This window comes from Diabrotica virgifera, chromosome 3, assembly GCF_917563875.1.
Source record: "Diabrotica virgifera virgifera chromosome 3, PGI_DIABVI_V3a".
In the NCBI taxonomy this organism is placed as follows: Eukaryota; Metazoa; Arthropoda; class Insecta; order Coleoptera; family Chrysomelidae; genus Diabrotica; species Diabrotica virgifera.
The window spans coordinates 48,811,298-48,827,025 of NC_065445.1; positions in this window are offsets into that span (position 1 = coordinate 48,811,298).

Below are 15,728 nucleotides of genomic sequence, written 5' to 3' on the forward strand. Positions count from 1 at the left end.
TTTTTTGTTTTTCTGTTAGACAAAAATTGATTAAGATTTGGTATTTCTAAATTTGCATACATTCGTGATCAATGACTCGTTCAACCCCTTTTAACTACAGCCCTTTCAATAATAAGGACTTTGAACCGATGAAACTTACAGATTATATAAACAATATATACACGAGTCAAGAAACTTGTGAAGTCGTAACGATTAAGTTCATTTAAGATACTAATTAGGGGGTGATTTTCTCGATTTTTTTAAATCTTTAATTCTTTAAATAAGTTGTAATGAGTTTTCCCCGAAATGTGCTTCATTTTTGGTTATTTCACGTTAAAGTATTCCATTTGGAATTTGACAAATATGAACCTATTTTTCATTAGCTATAACTCTGCTTCTACTAGGTGTAGAGACGTGATATATACACCGTTTTTAAAAAATTTTTACAGGCTATATTTTTGCTAAGAATGTTTTTTCGACAAAATACTTACTATTTGAGTTATTTGCGAAAAACCGTCTTAAAGCGTGGTTATTTTGTTGAAAAAATGAACATATTCACTGCCAAATAACTCGAAAAGTATTGACTTAGTGAAAAAACTCTATAGAACAAAAGTTACTTAAAATTAGCCAGTTTATCCATTTCCTGACATTTTTTGGACGAATATTTTTTCACCCCCAAGAGGGGGTGAGAACCACCCCCAGGGCAGAAGCACATATCGGCACAATATCACTTTTTTTCTTTGACTTGTTAGCTATGTGTATGCCAAATTTCATGTCAATCCAAGCGGTTCTTTAAAATTTAGAGATTTTGCAATATTTTACCGTTAAAGAACGGACTATCGGGAACATACTATAAAATTAACTAACAATTAGATAGATATACATATAACATTCACAATATTTTAACTTAGGAAATGCTGTATTTTATTTTATGAGAATTAGAAGGTAAGTTATACAGGTACATGTTGTTCCACGAACGTTTGAGGTAGCACTTAACTAACCATACATCTTTGATATTTTCGTTCCATGATATGCGTGGTATACCGTGGTATCATTTTAATTTTCTTCTTCATGGTGTCTTCAATGAAATGTATTTATAGGCCATCGCTCGTCAGGCCACAATTCGATCTGCAGCAGTACGATTTTTGATACGACCTTAACTTAAGGTTCAATAAGCAGTACGATATATCATTACATGTATAGGCCGTTTAACATTTAATTATTGAGTAAAGATCCTTGAATTGAACGTGAAATTAGTTCACGCAGTGTTTGTTGCATTTAATCAATAAATTGTAGTTACAAGAATAACAACTTACGTACCACCTCTACGGTACCTTCGCTCTTTGTTGCTGATCAACTTCGAAACATTGTAAAGTCTTGGAGCGGGAGGAATGGAGGGGGTTAAACGGGAGGACGGGTAAGACCGGTCTGGGTAGTTAATTGAATCAGATACCGTTTTCTCGATACCAATAATGTATGTAATTTGTTTCAAATAATAGCCATGAGTTTCAATCTGGTTGAATTTATTTTTTGGTTGTTTATGGAACAGTTTTATTTTAGATAAAAAAAATTGTTTTACGATGTTTACGACATTTTGTTTGTATTTTATTACCACGGCGATGGTTGTATATGAAATTGACGACCTTGTTTGATGGTGAGAAAACAGAGATATTGTTTTTAATTGTTTTTTTGGTTTTGTTGTATCAAACATCAGCATTTTATCTGCAAGTAGAATTCTAACCATCATATAGTTAAATCGGCCTATTACTCAATACTGTTAACTATAATTAAAGCAGCCAAAATCGAATATCTTGGTCACATCATGAGAAACAGCGAGAGATCTGGACTGCTACAACTAATCTTACAGGAATTTAATAGGATTTCCTGGTTGAAAAATCTACGTACGTGGTTCAACACAAGAACCACAAATCTTTTCATAGCAACAGTGTGCAAAGTACAGATTGGTATGAAAGTCGCCAAGAAGAAGGTTACTCAACAAAAATCTTAATTTACTCAGACTAGTTATGACATTTTTAATTTTTCTGGCATCCGTATCTCAAGATCTCCAATTATTTTATGTATCATCACATCAATAACCGTTGATTTCAGATTAATAGTTTTCCTGATGTCAACCAATAATTAGATCTATTGTCGATATAGTATTGGTTGACTTCATTGGAATGACACTTATTCAGATTTCCAATCCAGTGGTGCGTTACTACTTCCTTAAATACATAGTTTTGCGCATTCCTTCTTCCCTCAGTTAAACTGGTGTTTGTCATCTACTGCACAAAATTCTCGCTCATTTTCTTCTTATTCGTGTGCCTCATCCTTTAAGGACACTGGTGATCATCACTACCCGTTTTACTCTGTCTGGCAGCGGTTCTGAAAACTTATGTTGTTGTTTTTCCACCCCACTGCACAATTTTTCAACCAGGACGTGCCAAATCTTCTCGGTCCTCTTTTTCCTTCCACTTTCACTTGTAGCACCAATCGCATCAACTCGTATTTTTCATTTCTTAGTATGTGACCAAAGCAGCTCATTCGAGTATTTCTTTTCTTTTTTCATCTTTCTTAATGTTTCTGTTTGTTGCGTGTTGTATCCATGATATTCTTCGATAACACCACATTTGAAAGATGACAAGTCTTTTTTCAGTTGCGTCCGTAATTGTCCAGGCTTCAACTCCATATAAATGGGTAGAGAATACGTATCATCTCTACCCTTAGGTAGAGATAACACGTCAAATGCCAGTGAAACATTGATGGAAAATAAAATTTTGACAAGATGTTGAACTGTCATATAAGGGGATGTTACACAATGAAGAACAATTGTCCACGGTAGCTCAAGTCTGCAGAGATCTAGCTGTGTGGATTTTTAAAGGATGTTAATAGTATACTCTTATTAGCTTAGAAATAAAAAAATTAGAAAAATCAAAATAACGATGGTAAATAAAAATATACAATATTGGGCGCCACTGGTTACCTTAAGGGAATACAAAAAATAGAAATATTAAAAGAAAAGATAGCTAAATCAAAATAAAACAAAAACATAGTCAAATAAAAACATATATAAAATACTTTTATATGAAAACAAATATAGCGTGAAAACAAATATATCGTGACTTACCTTATCTACTCTATACTCAGCCAATTCTTTATTGTTCTTACGATACAAGAGAGAAGGAGAAGGAAAGAGAAATAATAAAGTTGTATTTAGCAAATTAAACATTGTGTATTAAAACAAAAAGAAATTAAATTTCACTTGTAAACTTTCACTAATAAACTTCACTTGATGACGGCCCCAACACAACAGAACTAACTCTTCTCGTCCCAATTTTTTACAAGGTTCCTTCTCTCAAAAAAAAAAAAAAGAATTTACCTCCCATTCTACCAACATCAGATCGTTTATCCAATAGAAATAAACCAAACATTTCTTCCGCCAATAAGATAGCGAGAGAACGATAATAAGAACATCCTACTGAGGCTATAATTTTTCTTCCTTAAAACGCTTATTTTCCATAAACAGATTTCTGGTTCTTACCCAAAACTGCTGACTCTATTCCAACGGCTAATTTTGAGAATTCAGACACTTGAGGATTTTATCAACACTCCATGTCGACATTTCAGCTCTAACATAAACACTTTCCAGACTCTCAGTCTCAAAAAGTCGTTAAATCCTTTTGATACTTAGCCGAAAACACATAACGTACTCTTTATCGGTATGAAAAATAGTCAGACGCATGCGCAGTTAACAGTTAGCGTTGCGCAGTTAACAGTTAGCGTTCGTACACTACGAACGCGCAGGCGTCTGATAGTTGGCAACGGTTGCTGATCGTTCTACGAACAAACCTATTGTTAATTTAGTTCACATCTCAAGTAATTGTATCTGGGTACTTTTTCTAAATCTTGTCCTTGAATGTAAATTGTTTCGTCTTCAATCTTGCTTTTACTGACAGTCATGATTTTTGTTTTTTCTTTGGGTTCAGAGCCATTCCATATCTCTCGCAGTACTGCATCGTGCAATCAACCAAAATTTGTAGCCCTTTTCTGCTGGTGGCAAGGAGTATTGTATCGTCTGCATATCTGAGACTATTCACTAGTGTTCCGTTATTTATGTCTTTACTAATGCCATCTAGTGCCTCTTTAAACATTCTATCTCTTTTTGATTTTTGTTGGTCTACTCTTATTTGGCTTTCTGATATCTGTATAAATTTGTATAATGATTCTCACATCCTGATCATCTATTTCTGTGTTCCGTAATTGTTTGCAAGCCTACTGTGTTGTAGTTTGTCGAAGGCTTTCTCAAAGTCAACTAGACATAGAAATACGTCACAGTTGGCATCACGACATCGTTTTATCAGTGTTTATACAGTGAGCACGTAAAGGTTGGAATAAATTCATTTTCTCGAGAATGGACGATTTTGGAAAAAAATCCTGAAACAGGTCAATTTTTATTTTTAAATTACGACTTTTTGGCATATATATCATACTAGTGACGTCACCCATCTGGGCGCGATGACGCCATCGATGTTTTTTTTAATGGGAATAGGGGTCGTGTGATAGCTCATTTGAAAGGTAATTTATTTCTCTATTCAGTAATATAAACATTTACATAATTATTTATACAGGGTGTCCAAAAAAATTGTTTAGAATTAAATTTATTGACATAAAAAGAAGAATGAATGTAATTTATTTAGTTCAAAATACATTTTACTGCTCTCAGAAAACAGAAAAAAATGTTTAAAAAATCATACAGAAGTAAAAACTTCAACTTGTATTCTGGTATAAAATCGTTTATTTAAAAACTATCTAAAAAGTCATCCAAATGGATTCCAAAACGTTTTCGTTCTAATTCAGAACATCTTCAGTGCCTAGAATGAAGTATTTCCACGTTAGACTAAAGAAAAAGGTTAAAATTGTGACTGTTAGAATGAAAAAAACTTGTGGGAATACAGTAAAACCTCGATAAAACGGACCTCTATTTAACGGAATTCGGATATAACGGACAAAAAATCAGCAAGGACAGTATCTCGGCACTACTTTGTGCTGACGCCGATAGATCGCATAGATTGATCGTTATAATAATTGTGGGCAAATTTCGTAAACCTAGGGTTGTCAAAGATATAATGCATCATCTGCCCGTTTCATATTATAGCTTTAATAAGGCAGGGTTCACCATAGATTTTTTCAAAAATTTCTTTGAAGGTTTTTTAAAGAATTTGTACTTGCAGTGAGAAAATTTTAAGAGAAGAAACTGGAAAGAGGTGAAATGTTTTTGATTTTAGACAACGCTCCTGCTTATCTCCCTAAAAATATTCGACATTCAGAAGATGGCAACTTTACTTGTATGTTTTTGCCCAAGATTACATCGCTTATTCAACCCATGAATCAGTAAATAATTTTGACAACCAAAGTTGTGTATATTGCAGAAATTTTTTAGATGAAGTAAAAGAGTAAAAAAGTTGCAAACAATACTTGATTCCCTTTTTAACTTACAGATTTGTACACTGTTTCTAAATACAGCACAAATTTTCAAAAAAAATTTTTCACTGATTTTAAACCTATTTTTATATAACGGACTTTCGGCTTTAACGGACATCCTGTCCCCCAATTGGTCCGTTATATCGAGGTTTTTACTGTACTTACATTCTGCAGAGTAGTTTGAAACTAGCACACCATTTAAAGTGGTAACCCCATAATATATGGTTTAAATATGTTATTTTAACAAAACATGGTGACTACAAGTCGATGTTATTAGATATAATAGAACATGCTCAAAGGGCAACATGGTTCCCTGCTCGAAAATGCTAGGTACTTGCCAGTACAATGGGCACAGACCAACTGAGAAATTAGGAAATGGACATTCAATATGACAAGAGTGACATGACATGACAAGATAAAGATTTTTTTAAAATGTTTATTTGAAAAATAATCATTGCTTTTTGCTTAAATTAAATGTTCAAACTGTCAATAGGAAGGTGGGTGTATGGCGGTTTAATATTGAATTTATGCAAAAAACAATATTTATTTATCAAATAAACATTATTTCCTGTGAAGAATGTGTGTAATTTATTTAACTCAAAATACATTTTACTGCTATCAGAATACAGGAAATAATGTTTATTTGACAAATAAATATTGTTTTTTGCATAAATCCAATATTAAACCGCCATACGCCCACCTTCCTATTGACAGTTTGAACATTTAATTTAAGCGAAAAGCAATGATTATTTTTCAAATACATTTTTTTCTGTTTTCTGAGAGCAGTAAAATGTATTTTGAGTTAAATAAATTACACACATTCTTCTTTTTGTCAATAAATTTAATTCAAAAAAATTGTTTTGGACACCCTGTATAAATAATTATGTTAATGTTTATATTACTGAATAGATAATTGAATTACCTTTCAAATGAGCTATCACACGACCCCTATTCTCATTTAAAAAAATTAAAGATGACGTCATCACGTCCAGATGGGTGACGTCACTAGTATGATACATATGTAAAAAAGTCGCAATTTGAAAAAAAAATTGACCTGTTTCGGGATTTTTTCCAAAGTCGTCCATTCACGAGAAAATGAATTTATTCCAACCTTTACGTGCTCACTGTATAGTAAATAATGTATATCTAGTGCTAAAACCGTTTCCCATAAGTTTTTAATTTGGTAAACTGTTTCTCTAATTGCTCGCCTGTGTCCAAAATTCCTCTGTCTCCTAGGTACCACGGTAATTTTGTTCTATTGTACTGCAAGGATAATGTGTATGTGCATTTGTAAAACGTGTTCTTCCTTTTCATTTATAATAGGCCGCCCTTTCATAAAGGGAATTACCAAAATTTGTTTCTAATTTCTAACCAAGATTTGAGATATTTTTAGTTAAAAATACGCTTTTGATGATATATCACATCCGTTTGTGTCTTTGGCAGGTTTTAGCGGTTTGGGAAAAATCAGAAGTAAATTACTAATTACCACTAATACGTACGTACATAAGGTAATTTTTATTTGTACCAACAGTTAATAATCTCCGGCGTCGGCTAGTCGTTAACAACAGGGTGCAGAGAGAAGAAATCGCGAACGGTACAAACAAGAAGAAAGACCACTACGACTACGAAAACGGGTACCAAGGCGAACAGCTTCTGTGTTACAAATCTGGTACCCGTACTCTCAGTTCTTTTACGCTTAGTATGAGTGTACATATGAATACGACGCGTTCAAAAACAGAAGCCGAACCATGGGCACGAGCGTAAGTGGGATGAGGTAGCGTGGAGGAGGGGGATCAAAAGGCAGGGGGCGGAAAAAAGGCGAAAGAGAAAAAGCACATGTGGCGTGGATTACCACTCGTTCTGACAGAGTCGGTTTTACATATGCAATCGTTTAAGTAGTGGCTGGTAAACTTTTTTTGTCTTGGCGTTGCGTTGGTTAGTTATTCAAAAAACCAATAATGCGTAATATGCCTAGGTCAGATTTGGTCTGCGACAGTTATCCCTTATTTATCTATTTAACTATTTAATGTTAATTTAAAAAAAAAACTTTTTAAACGATCTCCGGAGTGGAAGTCGAATCAAAAAAACAAATATAAAATAAATAATTTTCATTACAACCAATTGTGGCTTAATCACATATTAACAGACTAAGTATTTAAAAAATATCATTTCGTTTTCGACTAAAAAAAAGGGTGTTTTCAATCTAAATGGGTGCCACTATATGTATAAATCGTCAAAATTATTTATAACGGTCATGGAGTACTCATTTAAACGACTAGAGTAGGAATCAAAGGGTATTAGCATCGATGGAAAGACATGAAAATCATCTCCTGATATGCCGATGACATTGTTCTCATAGCAGATATTAATATGTAAGGTACCCAATGAATTCTTATCCATGTCTCTACACCTCTATTACACTACCTTACATATTTGTGGCAAGTATTTCATCTCCAATTTTTCCGTTTTCCTTCAATGTTTTCTTAATCAGAAATAGTTGTTTATGCCTCACTTTTCATTAGATGTAGCGGTGATGACTTTCCAGTTTTTAGTGGTTAGAGCTGTATTAGAGCCTCACTTTTCATTAGATGTAGCGGTGATCAATTTTTTAGTTTTTAGTAGTTAGAGCTGTATTAGATTACCTAAAAACGACTAAATAATTTGTAACAAAAAATAAGACAACCTAAGTGCTAATATTGAGTGTCACACCGGTCCTGTCTCCCAAAAGAAAAGACATACATAAAACAGCTTGTATTTGTCCTAGAGTGTGCTATTTTCGTACGCGTGTTTGGGTGTGTTTAGGTGTAGGTGTGGGTGCATCTGATGATGGATAGTGGGGGAGGAATGTCTTCGCAGAGGCGGCTAGAAATTTCTTAAGCAGGGTTGAACAACAAGTAATTTAAACGCCTTTCACTTGCATCTTGTTATACAGTCGTAGATCTTTTCGTACAAAACAAAACTAATTTCTTAACAGCGCAGTATATCAGATGGAAAAAAAGACAATAGATTTAAGAAAAAGTAATTTTTTATACCGAGAATCCGAGAATATAAACATTTTTGATAAAAACTTTGTATGTTCCAATAGGCCAAGTTTTCAGTGACAAATTAAAGTTTATTGCAAATTGAATGTATGACTGATGTTCTTATCATCATCATCATCATCACTGCGCTACAGCCCAAAAGGCCTCAACTCCTCAATCTTCTTAAGTTTTCTGCTCTGTCCGCAATCCAAATTTAAATAATTTATCTTAAATCTTTTTCCTATGCTCCTCTTTTCAGGCACTTAAAGTTTTATATAACTTAGTCCATCCTGGTCACATCTAGTATGTATATCTTTTTGGTTCGGACGTTTTTTCTTCTGGATTACAGCGCAATATAGAATCCCTGGTTGTATCTTACAGAATTTAATTGTATCTGCTAATGTAAGAATATATTTTAATCCTTGTTAAACTATTTATATCTGGTACTAACTTTGCTCTCCAAACTGCTCTCCAGCACAGTCCATTTTCAATAATAAAAATACTTTGGACATGTTATTCGCTCAAACACAGGAAACATGGAAATACTTATTATCAAGGAAAGGAAGAAGGCCAAAGATCACGAGGAAGATCCCAACAAGATGGATCTGCCAAATTACAGGAATATGGAATCGGGGGGTCAGGACTAGATAGTTTTTTAACTTTGCTCAGGAATCAAAACACTTTATGTTGGCTCGAGCAGCATAAAAATAAATAGGTATATAGTTCATATATCACAATTCCATTGTTACTATATTCTATACTCGATTTCATTTAGTTCAATTCGTATCTTTTTTCAGCCATTGGTTTGGAGACTTTTTAGTTTTCCAATAACTTCATAACCCATTTTGCACTTGCTCGATTTGTAGTGTCGTCAGTAAGGGTAACTTATAGTGTCATTTTCAGAGTGAAATTTTGTATCACGCTTTAACACTTAAAAATATTGATTATTTTATCGACTTTGTTACTTATATAAACAATGATTTATCTAGTCAGTTTTATGTCGTAATGTTTGTATTCTTATAATTGCCTCATTTATTTTTGATGTTCTTAATATTTTTCAAGATTTGTTACAGTAACATTGACCTTAGCTGCACCTATCGCTATATACATATTGAAAACATTAAATATAGATATTATATTCTCAACATATTTTTCAGTTGATTTTATTTCTTTTTAAAAACTCAATGATGTTACCACCTCCAGCAAGGTATAAACAGATTTTAAAAAATGCCAAAATCGGAAACATGAAATATGTGATAATAAAAATCAAAATAAATAAAAAGATATTTGATTACAATAATTTTGAAGTAGTAGAGAACTTAAAAAATAATGCAAAACATAGAAAACCCAGGCCACATCCCTCTTCTTCTTTCAGTGCCGTCTCCCAATCGGAGGTTGGATATCATCAGCCGCGGATACAGGGGGGTCAACGGGTCCATGGACCCCCTGTATTTAGTCTATAAGTATTTTTTTATTATTTATTATATTTTTCTGTTAACTCTAAACTTTAAGCCATCAGTACAACACTAAATTACACGACAACCGCTTCCAAAGAATTGAAAGGAGCCATAAAATCTAATAAAACACCCTTCTCTGAAAAATAATCTGCAGGCGCATTTGTTTGGCTACCGGTGGAACCATAAACAACGGAAATATTTTTCCCAATTCAAAGAATAACAAAAATGATATTTTAAAATGCAAATACATTACACTGGGTATAAACCTTATCTCATGAAAAGTCACGTTTCAAATTTGCGATACAATAAAGATATAAGAATTTGTATTTTACTAGATAATCCATGCGTACCTACCCATTGATGGTAGAAAGGTTAATCTTTATGGTAAAGAACGACCAGTGAGATTAATAGTCGTGAATTGTCTGTCAATCCTTTTGATACCGTAGGTATCTGGGATTATATAGTGTATTTTATCCTTAGAGTAAGTATGAGTCGTATGGCTAAATCTGGAAAATATAATATTTGACTTATTTGAGGTAAGTCTGCCCCCCCCCCCCCCATTATTAATTTCTTGATCCTCGTCTGGTTGTACATATAATACATTGTGTATATTAACGATATTTACATCATAAACAAGTAACATTGTATATATTTTTTTCAATTAAGTAAGACTAATTATGTCTCTGAAACCTTCAGTTAAAAAAAACTCAAATAATCTAAATACCACATCAAGTGTGCAGTGCATAAATAACAAACTTCTAACCATAATTATGCTCACGTCATAATAATACTGCAGATGTTCATGTATGTATTTAAATCTCCCAAGTTGATATTCGCGAACCATATCTGTGGAATAGAATCACCATTTGTTTGTTAGACTGATGCCCTCAATTGCTTTTTCTCGGACAGGGGTCATCTAAGTCAAACTGATACGGGGCATTATTATTTTCAAATTGTGATTTTAGGTTATTTAAAATAGAGCACTAGAGTTGGGAGTAGGTACTGTTATAAGATTTTTTTAAATTTCAACGAACATGTTTGAATACGATTAAAATGGCAATGCTTACATATATGACAATCTTATAGTGTTCATAGTTTTTCAATATAAAAAGTTTGTGTCCACTTATATTTTCCCCCATTTTAACTGCCTATAACTTCTAAACGACTCAAGATAGAAATATGCGGTTTTCGCTGAAATGTTTTATTTTAGTAAAACTTTTTTCTGAATGGATTGAGTTTTTTATATCGCTTTCAATTACGAAAAAAAATGGCGGATTTTTGAAAAACACCCAGTATATTTTTTTGTAAATTGAAAGAACGGTCATTCACATATCCAGCGATATAAAGTTTTTTTTAAATCGGTTGTCAAATGATTAAGTACCTAATTAATTTTTAAAATGAGAGGTGCAACGTGGATATCACATAATTAAATAATATAACTAAGCAAATTGATATTATGTTATGTGATTTCCACATTGCATCTCTCATTTTAAAAATTAATTCCTGTCATTTGACAACCGATTTTAATAAACTTAGATGGATGAGTGGAGTGACAAAGAAGGATAAAATTAGAAATGAGTATATTAGGGGAAGTCTAGGTGTGGCACCAATTGATGCCACAATGAGAGAGCTGGTTAAGATGGTTTGGTCATGTTCAACGTCGAGACGTTAATCACCCAATACGAAGAATAGCTGAAGTGCAGATTCCTGGAAAGAGTAGGAGAGGAAGACCAAAGAAGACCTGGGGGGAGACGGATAAGGCAGGAGTAAAGGGGATTAACATTGATATGACCCAAGATAGAATTGTGTGGAGAAATGCAATTAGAGAAGCCGACCCCGCATAGGGATAAGGCAAAGAGAATGATGATGATGATCGCTGGATAGGTAAACGACCGTTCTTTCAATTTACAAAAACATATACATACTGGGTGTTTCAATAAAACAAGTCAACAACGTTTTTTTTTTTTCAAAAATCAGCCATTTTTTATTTAAAAGGGATATAAAAAATTCAGTCCATTCAAACAAAACTTACTAAAATAAAACATTTCAGCGAAAACCGCATATTTCTATCTTGGGTCGTTTAGAAGTTATAGGCAGTTAAAATGGAGGGAAATATAAGTGGACACCCGGTATTATACGATATGAATACGATACATTTTTATCTGTTATCATTATCATGCCACATAATACAAAAAGTACCTTCACCATGACAAAAGCGGATTTAGAAGGAATGCTGATCAAGGGTACCAATAAAATCTGTAAAATAAATAGAGCAAGATACAATAATAAAAATAATACAAATAATTAAAAAAAGTGTTGACTGCTGTAATAGTTGACTGTTGTAAAAGTTGACTTTATCATCATCATCATTAGTGATACAACCCTGTAGTAGTGTAGTAGGATGTCGACCTTCTCAAGGCTACTTCGCCCTCAACCCTATCCACTGTCAACCGTTGTCAGTTTGCTGCACCTATTTTTCTAGCCTCACCTTCTAGCCATTATTCGCAGTTTTGACCTAGCTTTTCATCTACTTCCCACTGGCTGATATAGGGATTTGTCTAGGAGTATTGTTCTGCTTGCCCATTTTAGCCTGTCTTTTTATTTTTATGAGAGACTTGTCTTTACTACCAGATATCTGGTTGTACTTGTGGTATATTCATAGTTGTACCTCCCCTTCCAAATACCCCTTTTACAGATGCCATCAAATATTCCTCTCAGAATTCTTCGTTCAAATATGAGCAGGAGGTTTTCATCTATTTTTTTGGTTGGTTTTTGGTCAAGTTTTGGTTCCGTAAATTTTGTAGTGGCCTTATATGTATCTACATTGGATGATTTATGTAGAAATTGGAGGGCCCACCTATGCAGTTCAAGATCATGGCCACTGTCTTTTGGCATTGTAAACACATAATGTTAATGGACTATCTAAAAAGGTAACACTATCAATGGCCAATATTTGAGTGCATTATTTTACAAACTGAAGGATGAACTCAGTGAGAAACGGCTCCATACGCAGAAGACCAAAGTGTGGTTTCTCAAAGAGAATGCACCGACTCACAAGATCGTTATGATAATGCCAAAAATTATAAAAAGTCATTAGTTGGGCGTCGAATTGCTTTCTCATCCAGCATATTCTCATGTTTTGACCCCTTCCTATTCTTATGTGTTCTCAGATCTGAAGAAATTGTTCGAAAATAAAAATTCAACTCGAACAAGAGATAATTAAAGAAACAAATAGCTATTTTGCAGAGCTTGCAGAATCGTATTATTCTAATAATGCCATAAAGAAGTCGGAATTGATCTAAAAGGGGTCTATATCGAATAAAATTTAAAAAAAATTCTCGAAAAACGTATTTTTCATTTCAAATGAGATTAGTTTATCAGACCATCCAGTCTAGTAGGTCATCTTCGTAGATCTTTTCCTTTTCTATTCACATGAAATGTGCTTAAGAATTTGGTAGAACATGACTTACACATCATAGTAATCATATATTTATATTATGTAAGATATAAATATTATTTCCTGTTATATATCAAAATACGAATTTGGAACGTTAGTCCTGTAGTGTTAATTGGCAACTGCATCAACATCTCTACAACAGCTCTTTAAATTTTTAAAGCCCATCCGGATGATTGATAGCTAGACATTATTACAGAGTTGTTTTTGCAAAATTTAAAAACCTAATCTCGAAACTTATTTTTATTTTTTTCATATATCGTTATTAAATGTTTGTTATCAGTTAATGGCTTACTGCTTGCCACATATTAATCATTACACGATATTTGTTGACAATTATGTCGAAGCGAAGTCTGTAGTAATGGTTTCGTTGATAAGAAATAAAAAAACTACATGCGATAATTAAAACTACTATTCTTCATAAAAGATAAGTTGCACAAGTTCGTATAAACAATTAGGGAAAACATAAAAATATTTTTATTGCAACAGTATGGCTTTAGAGATATATTTATGTTAATTGGTCAGAAATTTTTTGAATTTATTATAGAGAAGGCAGTAAGAATAACATTTTTTATGCTATACTTAATTGAAATGAGGAATAATTTTAAAGACTCAAATATACAGGGTGTAACAAAAAGGTAGATCACATACACAGAGGCGGGCAACATTATGGAATAAATTCCATGGAATATGGAATAAATCGTCCATCTAAAATGGACGATTTTGGAGAAAAAATTCTAAATAGGTCGATTTTTATTGTTATTATTACAATTTTTGGGTATATATTTCACACTAGTGAGTGACGTCATCCATCTCTGCGTGGTGACGTAATCGACAATTTTTTTTAAATAGGAATAGGGGTCGTGTGGTAACTGATTTGAAAGGATGTTCTATTCTCTATTCACTAATATAAACATTAACATCATTATTTATGCAGGGCGGCCAAAAAAAAATTTACAATTAAATTAATCGACTCAAAAAAAAAGAATGTATGTAATTTATTTAACTCAAACTATTGCTCTCAGAAAATAAAAAAAAATGTTTATTTGGCAAATAAACATTGCTTTTCGATTAAATTAAATGTTCACACTGCCAAGAGGCATGTGGGAGGCTGTTTGAGATTTAATTTAAGCAAAAAGAAATGTTTATTTGTGAAATAAACATTTTTTTTCTTTTCTGACAATGTATTTTGAATTAAATAAATTACATACATTCTTATTTTTCCGTCAATTAATTTAATTCAAAAAATTTGTGTTCGCCCTGTATAAATGATGATGTTAATGTTACTGAATAGAGGATTGAACAAACTTTCAAATGAGCTACCACACGTCCTTTATTCCTATTTTAAAAAATCATCAATTACATCATGTTCAGATGGATGACGTAACTAGTATGAAATAATGCCAAAAAAATTGTAATTTAAAACTAAAAATCGACCTTTTTCGGGTTTTTTCTCCAAAATCATCTATTTTAGAGGAAATGAATTTATTCCATATTTTTGCCCCTTTCTGTATATTGAATTATATTAAATCACATATTCTAAGACTAAAGATAGTTCGATTGAACCTAACTTACGTTAGTACAAATGTGCACGTAAAAAAGCTACAGCCCTTTGAAGTTACAAAACAAAAATCGATTTTTCCAATATATCGAAAACTGTTAATGATTTTAAATTGAAAATGGAGATATGATTTTATTATTAAAAAAATAAAGGTGAACCTTTTTCACCCCATAAAAATTTTATGGGGGTTTTGTTCCCTTAAACCTCCCCCCTACCCCTTCAAATGTTTGTGTATGTTTGAGCTTGATTTTGGAGAACGCAAAGAAATCACAACGTGCAAAGTCAGGATTGTATGCAGGATGATCCAGTAAATCGATAGTTTTGTCTTCAAATACTCGGATCTTATACGAGCCATGTGGAAGTTGGCATTGTCCATTGTAAGAGGATGCAACTATCGGTTGTTTTAGCGGAGTTTATCAATCACGTTTGGTAAACAAATGGTTGCATACCATTTATTATTGACGATTCTAGCTCTAGATCGACACGTGCCTTCTTGTGGACACCAGTCAATTTATGAGACATCTTTCTCACTGACAAATGGTTTTAGTGTAAGCCTCGTACAATTGGCAAATTGGCAGTGGAATTTTTGTAGTACAAGATCAAAATTAATTTTACGGCATTGAGTAGGAATTCGGGATTCAACGGTTGGCTGAATTGTCTACAGCGAATATGATTTTATGTCTTGGTGAAGCTCATCCAAGTCGTCCATTGTTTCCTAAAGTCCAGGAGCATCGATGACATATAGCGTTGCTATAATATTTTATTAATTACCATTA